General features: G+C 50.3%; 1 protein-coding gene across 5 annotated transcripts in view; it reads left to right on the forward strand.

Annotated features, from left to right (window-relative positions):
* Positions 1 to 19,507, forward strand: part of MSRA (methionine sulfoxide reductase A) — a 521,014-nt gene that overhangs the window by 183,314 nt on the left and 318,193 nt on the right. The window contains exon 1 of one of the 5 annotated variants that reach the window (XM_063915082.1): positions 3,408 to 3,491. The exons of the other annotated variants lie outside the window; for them this stretch is intronic. The gene's annotated coding sequence lies outside the window, so the exon portion shown is untranslated. Of the gene's footprint in view, positions 1 to 3,407; positions 3,492 to 19,507 lie in introns of those variants that run through there. 5 annotated transcript variants of the gene reach the window in all.

The raw sequence follows: 19,507 nt of genomic DNA on the forward strand, positions 1-19,507 counted from the left end.
TTTACGTTTTCTCTTTTCCTCCTCTCTCTCTGTACCCCCTTTCCCCATCTATTTTCCATCCCCTCGTTCCTCTTCTGACTCCCACTACTTTGGGAGTTAGAGGGAGGGTGAGGGCAGGACGCTGACGAGAAGTTACAGGGAGGGTGAGGGCAGGGACGCAGAGGGGGAGTTACAGGGAGGGTGAGGGCAGGAACGCTGACGGGGAGTTACAGTGTGGGTGAGGGCAGGGACGCTGACGGGGAGTTACAGTGTGGGTGAGGGCAGGGACGCTGACGGGGAGTTACAGGGTGGGTGAGGGCAGGAACGCTGACGGGGAGTTACAGGGTGGGTGAGGGCAGGGACGCTGACGGGGAGTTACAGGGAGGGTGAGGGCAGGGATGCTGACGGGGAGTTACAGGGTGGGTGAGGGCAGGGACGCTGACGGGGAGTTACAGGGAGGGTGAGGGCAGGAACGCTGACGGGGAGTTACAGTGTGGGTGAGGGCAGGGACGCTGACGGGGAGTTACAGGGTGGGTGAGGGCAGGGACGCTGACGGGGAGTTACAGGGTGGGTGAGGGCAGGGACGCTGACGGGGAGTTACAGGGAGGGTGAGGGCAGGGATGCTGACGGGGAGTTACAGGGTGGGTGAGGGCAGGGACGCTGACGGGGAGTTACAGGGTGGGTGAGGGCAGGAACGCTGACAGGGAGTTACAGTGTGGGTGAGGGCAGGAACGCTGACGGGGAGTTACAGTGTTGGTGAGGGCAGGGACGCTGACGGGGAGTTACAGGGTGGGTGAGGGCAGGGACGCTGACGGGGAGTTACAGGGTGGGTGAGGACAGGGACGCTGACGGGGAGTTACAGGGTGGGTGAGGGCAGGGACGCTGACGGGGAGTTACAGGGAGGGTGAGGGAAGGGACGCTGACGGGGAGTTACAGGGAGGGTGAGGGCAGGGACGCTGACGGGGAGTTACAGGGAGGGTGAGGGAAGGGACGCTGACGGGGAGTTACAGGGAGGGTGAGGGCAGGGACGCAGAGGGGGAGTTACAGGGAGGGTGAGGGCAGGAACGCTGACGGGGAGTTACAGTGTGGGTGAGGGCAGGGACGCTGACGGGGAGTTACAGTGTGGGTGAGGGCAGGGACGCTGACGGGGAGTTACAGGGTGGGTGAGGGCAGGAACGCTGACGGGGAGTTACAGGGAGGGTGAGGGCAGGGATGCTGACGGGGAGTTACAGGGTGGGTGAGGGCAGGGACGCTGACGGGGAGTTACAGGGAGGGTGAGGGCAGGAACGCTGACGGGGAGTTACAGTGTGGGTGAGGGCAGGGACGCTGACGGGGAGTTACAGGGTGGGTGAGGGCAGGGACGCTGACTGGGAGTTACAGGGTGGGTGAGGGCAGGGACGCTGACGGGGAGTTACAGGGAGGGTGAGGGCAGGGATGCTGACGGGGAGTTACAGGGTGGGTGAGGGCAGGGACGCTGACGGGGAGTTACAGGGTGGGTGAGGGCAGGAACGCTGACAGGGAGTTACAGTGTGGGTGAGGGCAGGAACGCTGACGGGGAGTTACAGTGTTGGTGAGGGCAGGGACGCTGACGGGGAGTTACAGGGTGGGTGAGGGCAGGGACGCTGACGGGGAGTTACAGGGTGGGTGAGGACAGGGACGCTGACGGGGAGTTACAGGGTGGGTGAGGGCAGGGACGCTGACGGGGAGTTACAGGGAGGGTGAGGGAAGGGACGCTGACGGGGAGTTACAGGGAGGGTGAGGGCAGGGACGCTGACGGGGAGTTACAGGGAGGGTGAGGGCAGGGACGCTGACGGGGAGTTACAGGGAGGGTGAGGGCAGGGACACTGAGGGGGGTTACAGGGAGGGTGAGGGCAGGGACGCTGACAGGGAGTTACAGGGAGGGTGAGGACAGGATGCTGACGGGGAGTTACAGGGAGGCTGAGGGCAGGGATGCTGACGGGGAGTTACAGGGTGGGTGAGGGCAGGGACGCTGACGGGGAGTTACAGGGTGGGTGAGGGCAGGGACGCTGACGGGGAGTTACAGGGTGGGTGAGGGCAGGGACGCTGACGGGGAGTTACAGGGAGGGTGAGGGCAGGGATGCTGACGGGGAGTTACAGGGTGGGTGAGGGCAGGGACGCTGACGGGGAGTTACAGGGTGGGTGAGGGCAGGAACGCTGACAGGGAGTTACAGTGTGGGTGAGGGCATGGACGCTGACGGGGAGTTACAGTGTGGGTGAGGGCAGGGACGCTGACGGGGAGTTACAGGGTGGGTGAGGGCAGGGACGCTGACGGGGAGTTACAGGGAGGGTGAGGGCAGGGACGCTGACGGGGAGTTACAGGGTGGGTGAGGGCAGGGACGCTGACGGGGAGTTACAGGGTGGGTGAGGGCAGGGACGCTGACGGGGAGTTACAGGGAGGGTGAGGGAAGGGACGCTGACGGGGAGTTACAGGGAGGGTGAGGGCAGGGACGCTGACGGGGAGTTACAGGGAGGGTGAGGGCAGGGACGCTGACGGGGAGTTACAGGGAGGGTGAGGGCAGGGACACTGAGGGGGGTTACAGGGAGGGTGAGGGCAGGGACGCTGACGGGGAGTTACAGGGAGGGTGAGGACAGGATGCTGACGGGGAGTTACAGGGAGGCTGAGGGCAGGGATGCTGACGGGGAGTTACAGGGTGGGTGAGGGCAGGGACGCTGACGGGGAGTTACAGGGTGGGTGAGGGCAGGGACGCTGACGGGGAGTTACAGGGTGGGTGAGGGCAGGGACGCTGACGGGGAGTTACAGGGAGGGTGAGGGCAGGGATGCTGACGGGGAGTTACAGGGTGGGTGAGGGCAGGGACGCTGACGGGGAGTTACAGGGTGGGTGAGGGCAGGGACGCTGACGGGGAGTTACAGGGAGGGTGAGGGAAGGGACGCTGACGGGGAGTTACAGGGAGGGTGAGGGCAGGGACGCTGACGGGGAGTTACAGGGAGGGTGAGGGCAGGGACGCTGACGGGGAGTTACAGGGAGGGTGAGGGCAGGGACACTGAGGGGGGTTACAGGGAGGGTGAGGGCAGGGACGCTGACAGGGAGTTACAGGGAGGGTGAGGACAGGATGCTGACGGGGAGTTACAGGGAGGCTGAGGGCAGGGACACTGAGGGGGAGTTACAGGGAGGGTGAGGGCAGGGCGCTGACGGGGAGTTACAGGGAGGGTGAGGGCAGGGTGCTGACGGAGTGTGAGGGCAGGGACGCTATTTCTTTGATGCAGAGCAGCCCACAGGGGAGGCGGAGCTCAGTACTCAGAGAGGACTCTGAGCCTTGGTAGTGTACAGAGACAAACGCAGGATTTTCATGGGGGGGGGGGGGGGGGGGTTCCGTGTGTGTATTTTTCTGTTAGTAGCTTGGTCCAGCACTCAGTAGATCTCTCCACATACACTCGCTGGGTGCGCTCCGCAGATACCAGCAAGGACTCCGGGACATGTAGCAGCGAATGAAAATCAGAATAACAAGGATGTAGCAAACTGCAAAAAGAGGTAGTTAAATAATGATACCCATACAAAAGTATATATATATATATATATATATATATATATATATATATATATATAAAATATGGGATGCGGACGGCATTTTGACATGTGGTCATAATGGTGATGCTGGAACTCCAACACTTGATGAAATGCAGACTCTGGATTCCCAAATGCCGACATCCTGATTGTAAGTATGCAGTGACTGTCAGTGTTAGCCCGTGGAAGGGCGAGGTTAGGTTTAGGGACCACCCCGGGGAGGGGGGTTAGGGCTAGGCTGCAGGGAGGGAGGGTTGGGGCTAGGCTGCGGGGAGGGAGGGTTAGGGCTTAGCTGCGGGGAGGGGGGTTAGGGTTAGGACCCCAACGGGGAGGGTTAGAGTTAGGGTGGGGGGAGTTAGGGTTAGGCTGCCGGGAGGGAGGGTTAGGTTTAGGCTGCGGGGAGAGGGGTTAGGTTTAGGCACCACTGGGGAGGGTTAAGGGGCGTCTTGGGAGAGGGTGAGTATACCTTCTGTCGGGATTGTCTGCATCGGAATGCTGTGGTTGGTCTTCTGACCGCCCACATCCTGGACGCTGGGAAATCATATCACACATAAATATATATATATATATATATATATATATATACATATACATACATGCATATTAACACAAGACACACAAACACAGCTAGGACTTTGTGGGCCCCATAGCAACATTATGAAGGGCCCTCCACAGTTACATTACAAGAGCCTTCCACTGCTACATTGACATGAATATATTTACTCCTCCTCCTCCTCTCCCCCCCCCTCCCCCCCTCCCACACACACACACACACACACACACACACACACACACACACACACACAAACAAAGATATCAGCGATCTGCTCACTGTCACATTAGTATAAATTAATTCGCTCCCTCTGACATTAATATTCTCTCCCTCACACAGGTCGTCCTTGGCTCCTCCTCCATCAATACTCTGTTATCACCTGGGATGGGCAAGGGTAGATGCTAGATTGAAGTGGCGATGGCAAGGGACTGCAGGGAAGCACCAGTATCCGACTCCAGGCAGGTTCCTCAGTAGTAGAATGCCATCAGGTTGCGCACGGCAAGTGCAGAGACCTCCGAAAAAATTGTGGTCCGACTCAGGGGGGGTTTTGGGGTATGTAGAACTCCCCCCCCCCCCCCCCCCCCTTCCTTGCGTGCGGTGGTCTTCCTGGGCGTGCGGGCAGGAGGAGCGTATAATATTTGTGCGGCGCATCTCTTCATGTTGCCCGCTGCCCCTGCTGCCTGTGATGAGTGTTACAGGCGCTGGCAGCAGCGGCACCCGGCAGCAACAGGCGGGACATTGCAGCTCCGTTCGTAAGGAGGCAGAGAGGGGGAGCGCCGCTGCTGCCTGTCAGAGTGACAGGCGCTGGCAGCCGGCAGCGAAAGTGCACAAGGTAGCAGATCAGGGAGAGCGCCTCTCCGACCCGGCGCCTCCCTGCATTGCAGTCCTCGCTGAGCGGGTGGCGCCGGGCCTGACAGTGAGTATGCAGCAGACACATCAGTCCCTGCCCCAGTGGCGCTCACACTCTATTGGGGACATGTACTAAGTGGTGATAAAAGTGGAGAAGTGAGCCAGTGGAGAAGTTGTCCATGGCAACCAATCAGCTGCTCTGTATACTTTTTTTTAGTATGCAAGTTATAAATGTTACGTCAATGCTGATTGGTTGCCATGGGCAACTTCTCCACTTTTATCACTACTTAGTACATGTACCCCCCTTACACACACACACACACACACACACACACACACACACACATCACAGAGAGTGTATCAGTCACATCAGCCCCTGCTCCAGTGAAGCTTACACTCTATGGGGGTAATTCAGATCTGATCACTGGGCTGCGTTTTTTGCAGTCCTGCGATCAGATAGTCGCCGCCTACAGGGGGAGTGTATTTTAGCTGTGTAAGTGTGCGATCACATGTGTAGCAGAGCTGTACAAACTGATTTCGTGCAGCCTCTGCGCAGCCCAGGACTTACTCAGCCGCTGCGATCACATCAGCCTGTCCGGGGCCGGAATTGACGGCAGGAACCCTCCCTGCAAACGCTTGGACACGCCTGTGTTTTTCCAGACACTCCCAGAAAATGGTCAGTTGCCACCCACAAATGCCTTCTTCCTGTCAATCTCCTTGCAAACGCCCTTGCAAATGGATACTGCGCACAATCCCGTCGCTGACTGGCCATCCCCTGTGCAGCCGTCCGTCACGCCTGTGCATTGCAGTGCATGCGCAAGCGCAATACCCCCCTCTGTCCCGAAAACGCACAGCAGCGATCAGCTCTGAATTACCCCTATATTCCCTATCACATGTACACAAACACACCAGGATTAATGTTTTTTTCCGGAATCCAAGTCACCTACAGTACTAGTGTGTTTTTGGAGTGTAGGAGGACACGAGAGCACCCATAGAAAACCCTTGCAAATATGGGGGTACACACAAACTCCACACACTTAGAGCCACATTCAGAGGTAGACGCAAATTCCATAGCTACTGCGATCCCGTGCACAGCAGATCTGTGAAAATATGCTAATGCCCTAGCCACAGGGTTTTGCCCACCGCGACTGCGAACAGGGGCAGGCGCTGGCTGGGACATGCCCAGGAAACGTTATACCCATCCAAGGTTTGCATTTAAGGTATTTATTGCAGCATATAATCTGCCTAGTAACCTGACCATCTTGAGCCAGACTACCTGAGCCAGCAGGTTTTTGCGGGCAGGGTGTACGCTCTCTATCAGATAAGTGCGTGATCTTCACACTCAGGTATTCAATTAGTTGCGATAACGGACTTTTCACGTGAAAAAAATGACTTTTTCCGCGAATTGCAATTACAGCGTATTCAATTATCCGGGAAAATTTACTGGTGATAATTTTTTCACAAATTTCACTTCACCTACTCTGAGCAGTTGAAAAGTTGGGAAAAAAATCTCTATTTTAAGATAAAAATGTTTGGATATGGTACAGAACCCCTGGGACACCCCCCTTAATAACTCATTAGGCACGTTGACGGTTTTAATTATTTTTTAATTGGTCAATAATGACATGTCATTTTTGGGGTGAAAAAGTACAAAGTGATGGAAATTGGGGTTCAAGGTATGGAACAGGTATATTGGGGTTCTTTATGAGTGGGACAGGTGTTTTTAGGCTTGCAGGTGGCGTAATCGGTCTGTTGACACTTTTTTTTTTTTTTTTTAAGGACCCTAAAATGACCCAAATATATATTTATACCCATTTTCACGTACCCCAATTCTAATGAGAGCATTTATTTTGCACACAAAAATTGCTTTCTATAATTGTTTTTGCATTTTTTTTTGCAAAAATGCATATAACAGCCCCAAAAACTCTCTAATGTGATCTCTAATACATTTCTTTTCTGTTATCCTATGTTAATTTAGCATTTTTTAGAGTGCAGGCTAATGTCCCCATTTTCACCTACACTTTTCACTGCAAGAATTTTCATGTGAAATCCGTTTGGAATTAAATCGATCGAAAAACGGGAGCACGCATACCTGCGTAAAGCCATTTTTGCAGCAATTTTCGGCCGACTGCCCCCCTAATTGAATACCCCCCTCTGTCCCAAAAGAGAAGCATTAGTTCATTCCCGGCCCCCAGGGGCCAACAACACCTTAGAGGGGGCAGCGACCTTTATTTTAACTATCGCAGTTTGCCCCGTGGCAATATTAAGAGAAATGGCCAATGGTCTTCAGACCTCCCTCTTGAAATTTTGTTAAGGCTATGAGGGCTTGCTGGGACTTGTGGTACCCCAAAAAACTTCCCCCGTTACTAGTTTGTCACCTCGGTTAGACGTGTTTTATATTCGTCGAGGTACATTGTGTGTCTGACACTGGCTGGGGCTGTACGTCTGCACAATACTTATTCATCAGAACATTGAGCGCTGAGACGTAGACAAAGCTTTAGATTGCTATCGCGGCAGAGAGCATGGTAAATGACTGCCATTGTTAACTTGTTCATTAGAAGTGTTATTCCGAGGCATACAATAAATCAGTGCTCAGTCACCGGGGCCAGTAATTGTATTGTCTCCATAGAGCAAGTTGTTCCTGGGAGCGACACAACAAGCCTCCATCGCCTTCTGCAATCTGTAATGTTTCCGTTGTCTTCTTCATCACAATAAGTCACATAATTGGAGTTTGCCATCCATACACTGGCTGCCTGCTCTGCCCCGAGCTTTCCGCAACGCAGTAACACACTGTATTACTATACACGACAAGCTCATTGTGTGCATTTGTATAGACGTGTGGAGTAAGATGGAAAGATGAATAGATACAAGTTTTGCCTGCGTCTGGCTTGTTATTAAGCTGCCTCCATACAGTGTTGTACTGAACAAAAGAGGAGCTGGGATCTGTCTGCAGAGTGCACTTTTTAAAAGCATTGTAAATGGATGTGGCCCAATCTAGAGCACCATTCCTACCACTTAGAATGGACTGGTAAGTATATATATATATATATATATATATATATATAAAATTATAAATATATATATATATATATATATATAGATAACGCAGGTCCGGCACTCCTTGCCTCTCAATAAGCTGCGCCGGTGCCTTCACAGGATTTAATGTATAGCATGCAGAGGTGCGGCACTCAGGCTGGAATAAAGGACGCTAGGTCGGTGGAATGGTCATCAACATTTCAATATATTAAATATATTGAAACGTTGATGACCATTCCACCGACCTAGCATGCTTTATTCCAGCCTGAGTGCCGCACCTCTATATATATATATATATATATATATATATATATATATATATTTATTTATTTATTGTAACAGGGTTGGTTAAATAAGGACACACAACAGGCACTTTGCCGGTGTAACAGCGGCTTGTTCTGGAAGCAGGCACAGCAGTTCAGCAAATATAGACATTAGGCTGGAAGAACAGGCCTAGTAATTAAATAAACAGGTGTCAAACAACCCAGCACCAAGGTCTCTAGAGTTCATTCTGCTGACCTGGAGTGCAGCCATCTTCTGCTATGCTTCCTAGCACGGCTATTCAGTCGGTCCCTGGCACTAACCACACTCTGGCCTACTCACTGGCCGCTATCAAGCATCAGTGCCCAGAGCACAGGGTAAATGAAAGTTTTTAACTCTTCCTGTTCTCTGGTGATGATTCCCAGCTGACTTTGGGCAACCTGGAAAACCCGGAGTTACAAACCACCACTGCTGTTACAGAGTGCACAGTCTTTGCTGTCCTCTCCTTGGAGGGAGCTGATCCCACAGGACAACCTCTCACCACAATATCTATCTATCTATCTATCTATCTATCTATCTATCTATCTATCTATCTATCTATCTATCTATCTATCTATCTATCTATCTATCAGTATTGCATTACTCTTATGTATGTAGAGTATATATGGCATATGTTCCTATGTATGTACCTTACGCCCATGGTTGCAAACTCACACACTCCAGCTTCCCAAGGGCATGCACCTGCACATTGGTTTTCCAGGATCAATATGTTGCTGCGCGCTAGCTGATCAGTACAGGGATCTCATTGGGAGATGAGGTGAGCACCCAACACTGAGATCAGTTTCTCTGTGAGACCTGCCCAACTGCTAGCTGTCCTCTGTTCTGGAGCTGGTGGAGTGTCTCCTGGACTGCAGCAGCAGAGCCAGCCTGTGTAGTGAGTAGGGTGCTAGAAAGCCCATGTAGGACTTTCTCCTCTGGTGGGAGCGCAGGTGGAGCCATCAGTTCTCTGTGAGAGTCACGTCTGGGCAGCCAGTGAGTGCTGTTAGGGGAGGTAGGGGACGGACTTCCCTCAAGCTCTCTACTGATTATGCACTAGATGGGCAATAGCATCATTATATAACTGTTATATATACATTTATAAAATGGTGTGGTATATTGAGACAGAATTCACCCACGTGATTGGATACATAACATCACATGACTGTGCATTATTTCCCAACGACCGCACACCTCAGGCCTGATCTACTTCCTGCTATGACCAAAACCTCATTACTAAGCCAGTGCTGTATCACTCCACAAGTAATGCCGGGAACACACAATTGATCTGCAGATATATCTATGGACGGACCGGGCAGTGTGTTGTGCATACACACTGCCCGATCCGTCGTGACTGACGTCATGAACTGGGCGGGCGTTTACATGCGCCCGTCCTGTTCAACTGTCAGTCACCGCCGGCATCTGCAGCAAGTGTACGTGAGGTCGACTGACTGCCCCTACACACAGCACGGATCGCCAATATATCGTTAGATATATTGGCCGTCAGCTGTGCTGCAGGAACGATGCATTATGTCTGTGAACTACAGCATTCACAGACATATCGTTCGTACACACTGCCCGACGGATCCGTGATATATCGGCTGTTCAGTAGAACGTCCGATATATCAGCCAGTGTGTACGCACCCTAACAGTACCAGCTCTCACAGAGACACTGCTCACAGGTCAGCAGCACCTCGCTGCCTCATTATCACAGACATTTCTGACTGAAAAATGTCACAAAATGTCAAATTTAACACATAACTCACATGATATCACCTCAGACCCTCATTGAAAAGACTTGTACAATGATGATCTAATCAAAGAATTTGAACAGAACTTTCCTGAGCAGCCACTTCAGAATTAGCACAGTCAGGGCCAGATGCATCATCGCTTGGAGAGTGAGAAAATGGAGAGTGAAAAAATGCCAGCCAATCAGCTCCTAACTGCCATTTTGCAAACACATCCTGTGACATGGCAGTTAGGAGCTGATTGGCTGGCACTTTTTCTTTCTCCATTTTATCACTCTCCAAGCGATGATGCATCTTGCCGTCAGTGTTTTATTCACTTACGCTGTTCTTTTAATGAACACATATTTAACTGTATAAGTTAAACTAAACAGCCTATTCTGAACTATATTTTCCTCCTATTCTGTATTTTCTCCACATAGAACTAATTTGTCACAACAAGGACCATTTTATAAGATAGATTTACCACTCTTGGGTGTGCAGTCGGACTCTCATATACGCACGCCTTGTGTAGTATTAGAGCGTGACCACACGCCCAAGAGTGGTATATCTATTACTGTACGTATACTGAATCAGTGTCCTATATACTGTGTACAGCTTTTTAGCTATATTGCACAGCCCAGCAAAAAAATAAAAATAAATTGTTTAGTTGCCCTCAGATATTTGAGCAAATTTAGGGTATGTTGGGGCTGCTGAATTCCAAAATGAAAGTAGTTTATTCCCTATTGGCTCTAGTTCTTGAGATAATTGATACCATCAAATAATAGGGAACAAAGCCATAATACGTGCATATGGGAATCTGCCCGTACATTCTAGAAGGTGAGACACGCAAATATTCTATGAGTTCACTCTGCAATCATTCTAGAATATTCCTCCTCCTTATATTGGTGATTGGCCACTGTCAGGTGATTGTTGTCAGTTGAGCAGTTTGAGTTGTCGGTTGTGTTTTTCTTGTTTCTCCTTCGTATATCTAAAAAATTAGACCCAATCAAGCAAAACCGATGTCATATTCGGAATCAGCACCCCAAAGTTACCTCAAAATAGCTCTAACATGATTGGCAATAAAATGAGTGTTGATCAGTGTTAGCAATTTTTCATGTCTTCCATGTATTGTTTATCTCACACACCATAACCTGTGTATTGTGTCCAAGATGGCTTCCTCACCTGGTACTCTTAAGTATAGGATGAACAAAGCATGGATCTGATGATTTTGCAAGGATTGTGTATCTTGAATTCATTTTCCGTAGTATTCGCATTACGTATCATCTCATCTAGGCATTGCCTGTTTCGCCCAATGTATTCTTTTTAGTGTGCCCAAGATGGCTGCCTCAACTCTGCATTGTGTTCACAGTGTCTGCATTTTCTGTAAACCTAAACCTCGGTACTACTGTAAATTCATGATTTCAGTAAAGTTTCTTAAGTCCTTTTTCAGAAACTTGCAATATAAATAAAATGATTATTATTACAGTACTGGGTAGGGCTCCCTTTTGCCTTGGGACAGTATGAATTCTTTATGGTATGAATCCAAAAAGATATGGAAACACTCCTTAGAACTGAGGTGGCCACCAGTCTTCCAGGACACCCAACAGTTTTCCACATCTTCTCGCTGGTACACACAGGCTCGGACTGGCCCACAGGGGGTCAGGAGAAACCCCCAGTGGGCCACACTGCCTGAGGGTCTACACCCTCCTCTAGTGATCATGTTCCATACTGTTCACTGAAATTATACATTATGCATATGTTACATTATACTGCATAGAACTGTGGTGTATTTTCTACAGTTCTTTGCTGTTATTAATCTGGTACATTATCATGCATGCACTAGCAGCATTTACTATATTTATAAAGGGGCCCACACCACACACTCTGTAATGGCTAGGCAAGCAGCTGCGGAGGCTGGCCACACCCCCGCTGGAAGATGGGGACACCCCTAAGTATCACTGCATTCACCTGGTGGGCCCTTCATCCTGGGTGCACATGTCTATCCATTGCTAATTGCCAGTTTTGGGCAGGCTGTGGCAATAAGCAAAAATATCTAACAAGTATATATAAAAACGGGCACTGAAAATAGGGTGCTTTTTTAAGCAGCTGTATAGTGGGAGATAGTCTGCCTGCAAAAATGGTTAATGAAAAAGGGAAAACAGCGCTAACAGTGAGAGTAATTATAATTAAAACAATTTAATAACTATACATTAAAAACATGAATGAATAAATACTCCTGATTGTAGACAACAAATGTGGGCATAGAAAAACCAAATAGAGATATATTTGACTGCTCATAGATTGCCTGAGACTGTGTCCATAAATTGGAGCGGACAATTCACATTAAAGTGCAGACAGATGTCCATTGGTTTGAGTATTACTAGCCTTGTGTTCCTCAATAACGCGCCCGTAGCGATGGTTCCTAATTGTAGGAGGATTCCATGCAATTATGTCGGTATCCCTGGTCCACAATGTGGCTTCTTGTAGCTTATGGGTAGGTACCTGGGTGAATTGTTGTCCTTTGAATTTCTCCACGCTCCTAGCAAATGGAGCAAAGGTCTCACAAGTCTCTGTCAAATGTGGCGTTCGCAGTCTCTCCTTTTCAAGTGTGGCGTTTGCAGTCTCTTCTGACGCGTTTCGCTGCTCCAGGCATCTTTGTCAAAGTGGCAATAAAGCCAGCAACAATACTCAGACTGTGACATTTAGACCTGCTCATTTGGGATTAAGGGAACTGATGTGCGCCAAGAGAACATTCCCTACACCATTACTTCACCAGCCTGAACCGCTGACGGGATCCGGTCTGAAGATCGACAATGTTTAGGTCGACCACTATAGGTCGACAGTCACTAGGTCGACAGGGTCAGAAGGTCGACATGTTCTAGGTCGACAGGGCAAAAGGTCGACATGAGTTTTTTAAAAATAAATCTTTTTTAACTTTTTCATACTTAACGTGGGGTCCACGTGGGCTACGATTGGAACGGTAATCTTGCCCGAAGGATGCGAGGGGGACACGGTGCACTAATTCGCCTTCCCAGTCACTGTATGCAGAAAACGACACCAAAAAAGCATTAAAAACTCATGTCGACCTTTTGACCTGTCGACCTAGAACATGTCGACCTTCTGACCCTGTCGACCTAGTGACTGACGACCTATAGTGGTCGACCTAAACATTGTCGACCTAGACACTGTCGATCTAATGATCCACACCCACCGCTGACACCAGGCAGGATGGATCCATGAATCCATGGCTACATATTGGGGGTGATTCAGATCTGATGGCTGGGCTGCTAACTTTGCTGTCCTGCGTTCAGATAGTCGCCGCCTCCAGGAGCAGTGTAAATTTGCCGAGCAAGTGTGCGATTGCATGTGTACACCGAGCTGCTAAAATTCACTTTGTGCAGTCTCTGTACAGCCCAGTACTTACTCCTCCAGTGCGATCACATCAGGCTGATCGGGGCCGGAGCTGCCGTCAGACGCCGTCCCTGAAAACGTTTGGGCATGCCTGCGTTTTTCCAGACACTCCCAATAAACGCTCAGTTACCACCTACTAATGGCCTCTTCCTGTCAACCACCTTGCGAATGCCCGTGCAATCTGATTTTTCGCACCATCCTGTGGCTGACGGCGATACCCGTTGTTGTTGTCCGACGCGTGTGCGCATTGCGGGGCATAGGCATGCGCAGGTAGTACCTAATTGCCCGCTGTGCGAAAACGCACAGCAGCGTTCAGATCTGAATGACCCCCATTGTTTCTAGCAACTTGTCAGACCGGGAGATGTATTTTATAATCTTCAACTGTGCTTTGTTGGCGAGCCTCTGACAAAACCACAACTCCACTGAACGGAGAAACGCGTAAGTAACTTTCCTTACCAGGCGTCATGCAACTCTTGGGAGGTCTTTTATTTACGAGGAGGTCAGCAATGGTATCACCTAAAGCCTTCTAAAGTGCTTTGACTCTCTGGGCACATTGGAGATTAGCCACACTGGTAACGCGCCAGGTATGCGATGACTGATGAGCGGGTGTTGTAATTGGTAAGCTGCAGGGATCCCCATTTTAAAACAGTGCAACAAAGTGTCACGGCTGCACTATTGCTTATTGGCTGTCTCTCTCCACTCATATGAGATCCTAACATCGCAATGTAGCCCATTCATGGGCTGTCTCAGTTCAGAGTTGCTCTTCTGCATACCTCTTAACGCATGGTTATTTAGGTTACTGTAGCCTTTCTGTCAGCTTATTTCCCTTTCATGGACATGGTGTTTTGATGCGGCCATTTTCCCAGTGATTTTTCTACTGCGCTGCTGCTGCGCTGCGGGACTCCGGAGGGTAAGCATTAAAGATACTGGGTGCAGGGTGTGTGGGCCCGTGTGCACCGCACACACTGCACCCATTATAAATACGCCAGTGCAATCCACCCTGTCTGGCAATAAACAATAATACCATGGTCACATTTCTTCCTCATTCTGGATGTTTAGTGTGAACAACAACTGAACCACTTGACCATGGCTGCATGGATAAAAGTATTACACTGTTGCCACATGACTGAGTAGATATTTGCACTGTATACTGGTATTTGTGACCCTTGAGTGTCTCTCCTCTCACTCACCACACCTGGCTGTGAACTATTAAATGGACACTGGATTGAACCAGCATAATGACATCATTTATTGTCAGTATTCATACTGTGTGTATGTATGTGTATATATATATATATATATATATATATATACACACACAGTTGAGTCACATTGTTATGTCCACCTGTCCACCTCCTACATTTGATGTCAGCAGCGCGTAGCCCATACACGTATCGTATCGCTCACTGGCTTGGTGGGTATATAAGGTGCGTGACAGGCCGTCTGCACATCTATCACTCGTTGCTGTCATGGGTAAAAGGGGCGATTAATCCAGGTTTTGGACTAAGGGCGGACGTATTTCTGAAACAGCGCAGTCTGTAAACTATCCACGTGCTGCTGTGGTGAAAGTGTATCGTGACTGGACAAATGGCACCATTACGATTAACGGATGTGGAAACAGCGCAGCACCACGTGCCATTGATTTGAGAGGTGAACGTCGGCTATGAAGGTGCGTGAGGGCCGACCGACACGAGTGTGTGGAGCAGCTCACCGTCACATTGTACCTGGAGGCTGCCAGACGTGTGTCTAAAGTGACCGTTCAGCCCGTCTTGCTGCTGTCCGTGATGCACACGGCGGTTACTCTGGCTATTAGCTGGTGGTCATTATAATGGAACTCAACCGTATATATATATATATATATATATATATATATATATATATATACATACATACACAGAGGGAGACAGAAATTCACATACAGTAGATATTCATACAGCTAGGGTATAGTACTGTGTATCTGTGCACACATACACACCCAGTCATGCGGCACGTTGTGCATTAATGATTTATTTTGAGCTGTGCACTCCTTCCAGCAATCATTTTTAATTTCCTGGAGGTCACCGCTTTAAACTAAAAATACATATTACTACAGAGCGTGCTGAGGGACGGGTTAGCAAGGGTCTTCCATTCTGAGGCAAATTACCATCTGCTGTCGTCATGGAAACTGGAGCCGAGCTTCATAAAAGCCTTTTAATAGAGATTTACAAAAGCTTAACGTACTGAAGTCTAACAACATCCATTAGGGGAAAAACAAACTGCGGCGCTGACTATTCCAATACGTTGAGCACACTTCCACAGTGTTTGTTGTTTGTGCTTATGATGCAACGCTGCCCCAGTCAGTGCGGTGCGTTCATTACGATGCCTGACAGAGCCACAACTGGGGCTTTCATCCCTGGACACAAAGGAATCAGCGCGGTAAACAAAGCACGCAGCAGAGCAAAAAGCAGAAATCAATATATAGTGTGGAGGTATATTATATATAATAGAAGATTCACACCATGGGACACAGTCTTCGGTGTTATCCATGAGACCGGATGATTTCCATCTAGGGGAAAGCAATATTATAATAAATTTTATATTACATTTATTTTATTTGGACATTATTTCTCTTACGTCCTAGAGGATGCTGGGGTCCATATTAGTACCATGGGGTATAGACGGGTCCACCAGGAGCTACTAGCACTTTAAGAGTTTAATAGTGTGGGCTGGCTCCTCCCTCTATGCCCCTCCTACCAGACTCAGTTTAGAAAATGTGCCCGGAGGAGCCGGTCACAGCTAGGGGAGCTCTACAGAGCTTCTTTAGAAAAGTTTATTTAGAGGGTTTTTTTTACAGGGAGGCTGCTGGCAACAGCCTCCCTGCATTGAGGGACTGAGGGGGGGGAGCAGTGTCCGCCCTGTGGGGTCTTGAGCTACTGCCTCCGCTGACTGGACACTGAGCTCCAGAGGGTACAGATCGCGCTCCGCCACAGGGGAACGCTCACCCCGGCAGCCAGCTGCCACCCCCTCACTGAGCTGAAGTGTGGCAAGTTAGTCACTGTCCCCCCTTACAAGCGGGGGGTCAGTGTAAAGAGGGCGGCTTAAGGGTGGGAGCGCGGTATTAACCGCGCTCCCAGACGGCTCAGCGGTACTGCGGTGCGGCGCTGTGAGGGGCGCCCTGAGCTAGCAAGGTACCCTACACTGACCATTTCCAGCCTGTCGTGGTCCGCGGATCGCAGCCAGCACAAAATTCCTCATGCCAGTATAATCCTCAAGAGCGGGAAGACAGCGCCATTGAAGGGGCGGAGCTTCTCCTCAGAGCGGACCCAGCAGCGTTCAGCGCCATTTTTCCTGCCTGCAATCACTGCCAGTGGATGTCCAGGTCCCTCCAGAGCAACTCCAGCTATCTGCACGGTACCAGGGGGTTGTAGAAGGGGGGGGGGGGGGGAGGCTGTATACAGGCTGTGTCTCCTATTAAGGGACACAGTCAGCGCTGGTTAGGGTCTCCCTATACCTCTAATAGCGCTGTATGTGGGTTTGCTCCAATCTCTGTGTCTCTCTGCCATTATTGGGTGGAAACTCTGTCTACCCAGTACCCTGTGTGTTTGTGGGGTGTTTGGTGTGTATGTGACAACATGTCTAGGGACACTGTTTCATATGCTGCAGAGGATTTGTCTTCCCAGGAAGACTCCATACCATGTAATCAGGATTGCACTGTTGTAGCGCAGATCCCTACTAGAGAGCCAGAATGGTTAGTCTCTCTGCGGGGGACTATTTCTCAGATTTCTGACAGGGTTGTCAATCCTCTATGGTTGTATGGTCTGATACTGCTTCCTCGGGATCCCCTGCGGTACATTCTCACAAACGTGCACTTGCAATGCTTACGCAGGATGACACGGACACCGACTCTGACACTGCAGACGGTGACAGGGATGTGTCGAGGGGGACAGCATCACTTGCCAGAGGGGTGCAGTTGATGATTGAAGCGGTGTGGGATGTTTTACATATTTCTGACACAGCTCCTGAACAGGTGGAGGAGGCCTTCTTTACAGATAATAAGAAGCCCCCCCCCCCCCCCCACCTTCCCGGCATCCAAAGAATTAAACGCTATCTTTGAAAAAGCCTGGGAAACTCCGGAAATAAATTTCAGATCCCTAAGAGGGTCTTGGTTGCTTTTCCCTTCCCAGAGGGAGATAGAAAGAAGTGGGAATCTCCACCGATAGTTGACACCTCTGTCTCCAGGCTGTCAAAGCGTGTCGTTTTACCAGTCCCGGGATCTACCGCGTTGAAGGACCCGGCAGATCGCAAGGTGCATGCTACGCTAAAATCCATTTACATGGCTTCCGGGGCTATATTATGGCCTACTATGGCCTGTGCTTGGATTGCAAAAGCTATTGCCAGGTGGTCTATCACTCTGCAGGAGGAGTCGACTTCGCTGGATAAAGGTGACGTTGATGTATTTTTACGCCATGTTCAGGATTCTGCAGGGTTCCTGGTGGATTCCATGAAGGACCTGGGTTCCATGGCTGCGGGGATCTCCTCCATGTCCGTCTCGGCTCGCAGGGGTCTCTGGCTGCGCCAATGGTCTGCGGACGCTGAATCCATGAAGAACGTGGAGGGCCTACCCTATACTGGTCAGGCTCTCTTTGGGGAGGCGCTGGATGTGTGGATTACCACGGCTACCGCGGGTAAGTCTCCTTTTCTCCCCTCAGCTGCGCCGGCTACAAAGAAGCCTTTTACACCAGCCACGTCACAGTCCTTTCGGCCCACAAGGCCTAGATAGAACAAGCCTTCGAACACCTTCTTCAGGTGGTCGTGCTCCCGCAGGTTCCCAAGCCCAGAAGCCCGCTTCTGATGCGCCTAAGTCCTCCGCATGACGGTGGACAGCTAGGCCTGGAGGAGGGTCAGGTGGGGGCAAGACTCCGGCAGTTCAGCCACGTCTGGGTGTCGTCTGGCCTGGATCCCTGGGTACTGGATATAGTGTCCAGGGGGTACAGACTGGAGTTCCAAAATCCCCCACCTCACCTTTTCTTCAAGTCAGGCTTGCCAGCTCTGCAGGCAGATAGATCAGTTCTTCTGGAGGCCATCAGAAAACTGGTGGTGTCAGAGGTTGTTGTCCCAGTTCCGCCTCAGCAGTGGAAATGGGGTTATTATTAGAACCTTTTTGTGGTACCGAAACCGGATGGTTCGGTATGGCCTATTCTAAACTTAAAGTCTTTGAACCCTTATCTCAGGGAGTTCAAATTCAAGATGGAATCTCTGAGAGCTGTAATCTCAGAACTGACGGAGGGGGGCGTTCCTGGTGTCGCTGGACATCAAGGATGCTTACCACCACATTCCCGTTTGGTCGCTGCATCAGGCACACCTCAGGTTTGCACTGTTGGACGATCACTATCAGTTCCAGGCGCTGCCGTTTGGCCTCTCCACAGCACCAAGGATCTTCACCAAGGTGATGGCAGAGATGATGGTTCTCCGCAAACAGGGGGTGAACATAATTCCATATCTGGATGATGATCTGATCAAGGTGTCGTCCAGGGAGAGGTTGTTGCGATCCATCGCGCTCATGACACAGCTGCTCAGGAAGCACGGTTGGATCCTGAACCATCCAAAATCTCATCTGGAGCCGACAAGTAGGCTGTCTTTCCTGGGAATTATCCTCGACACGGAAGTGCAGAGGGTATTTCTCCCGGTGGAGAAAGCATTGGTGGTTCAATCAATGGTCCGGGATTTCTTGAAGCCTACCCGGGTTTCGGTTCATCAATGCATCCGCCTTCTGGGGAGGATGGTTGCCGCTTACTAGGCTCTGCAGTACGGCAGGTTTCATGCTCAACCTTTTCAACTGGACCTATTGGACCAGTGGTCGGGCTCTCACCTACACATGCACAAGAGGATACGCCTGTCTCCTCTGGTGGTTACCACTTCCGCACCTTCTGGAAGGCCGAAGGTTCGGGGTTCAGGACTGGATCCTTTTAACCACAGATGCAAGTCTAAGAGGTTGAGGTGCAGTCGCTCTGGGGGAAAGCTTTCAAGGAAGGTGGTCGAATCAAGAATCCCTTTTCCCAATAAACATCCTGGAGCTAAGGGCTGTGTACAACGCCCTTCTGCAAGCAGCACACCTTCTACAGGATCAGGCT

Source organism: Pseudophryne corroboree, chromosome 4 (genome assembly GCF_028390025.1).
Source record: "Pseudophryne corroboree isolate aPseCor3 chromosome 4, aPseCor3.hap2, whole genome shotgun sequence".
Lineage (NCBI taxonomy): Eukaryota > Metazoa > Chordata > Amphibia > Anura > Myobatrachidae > Pseudophryne > Pseudophryne corroboree.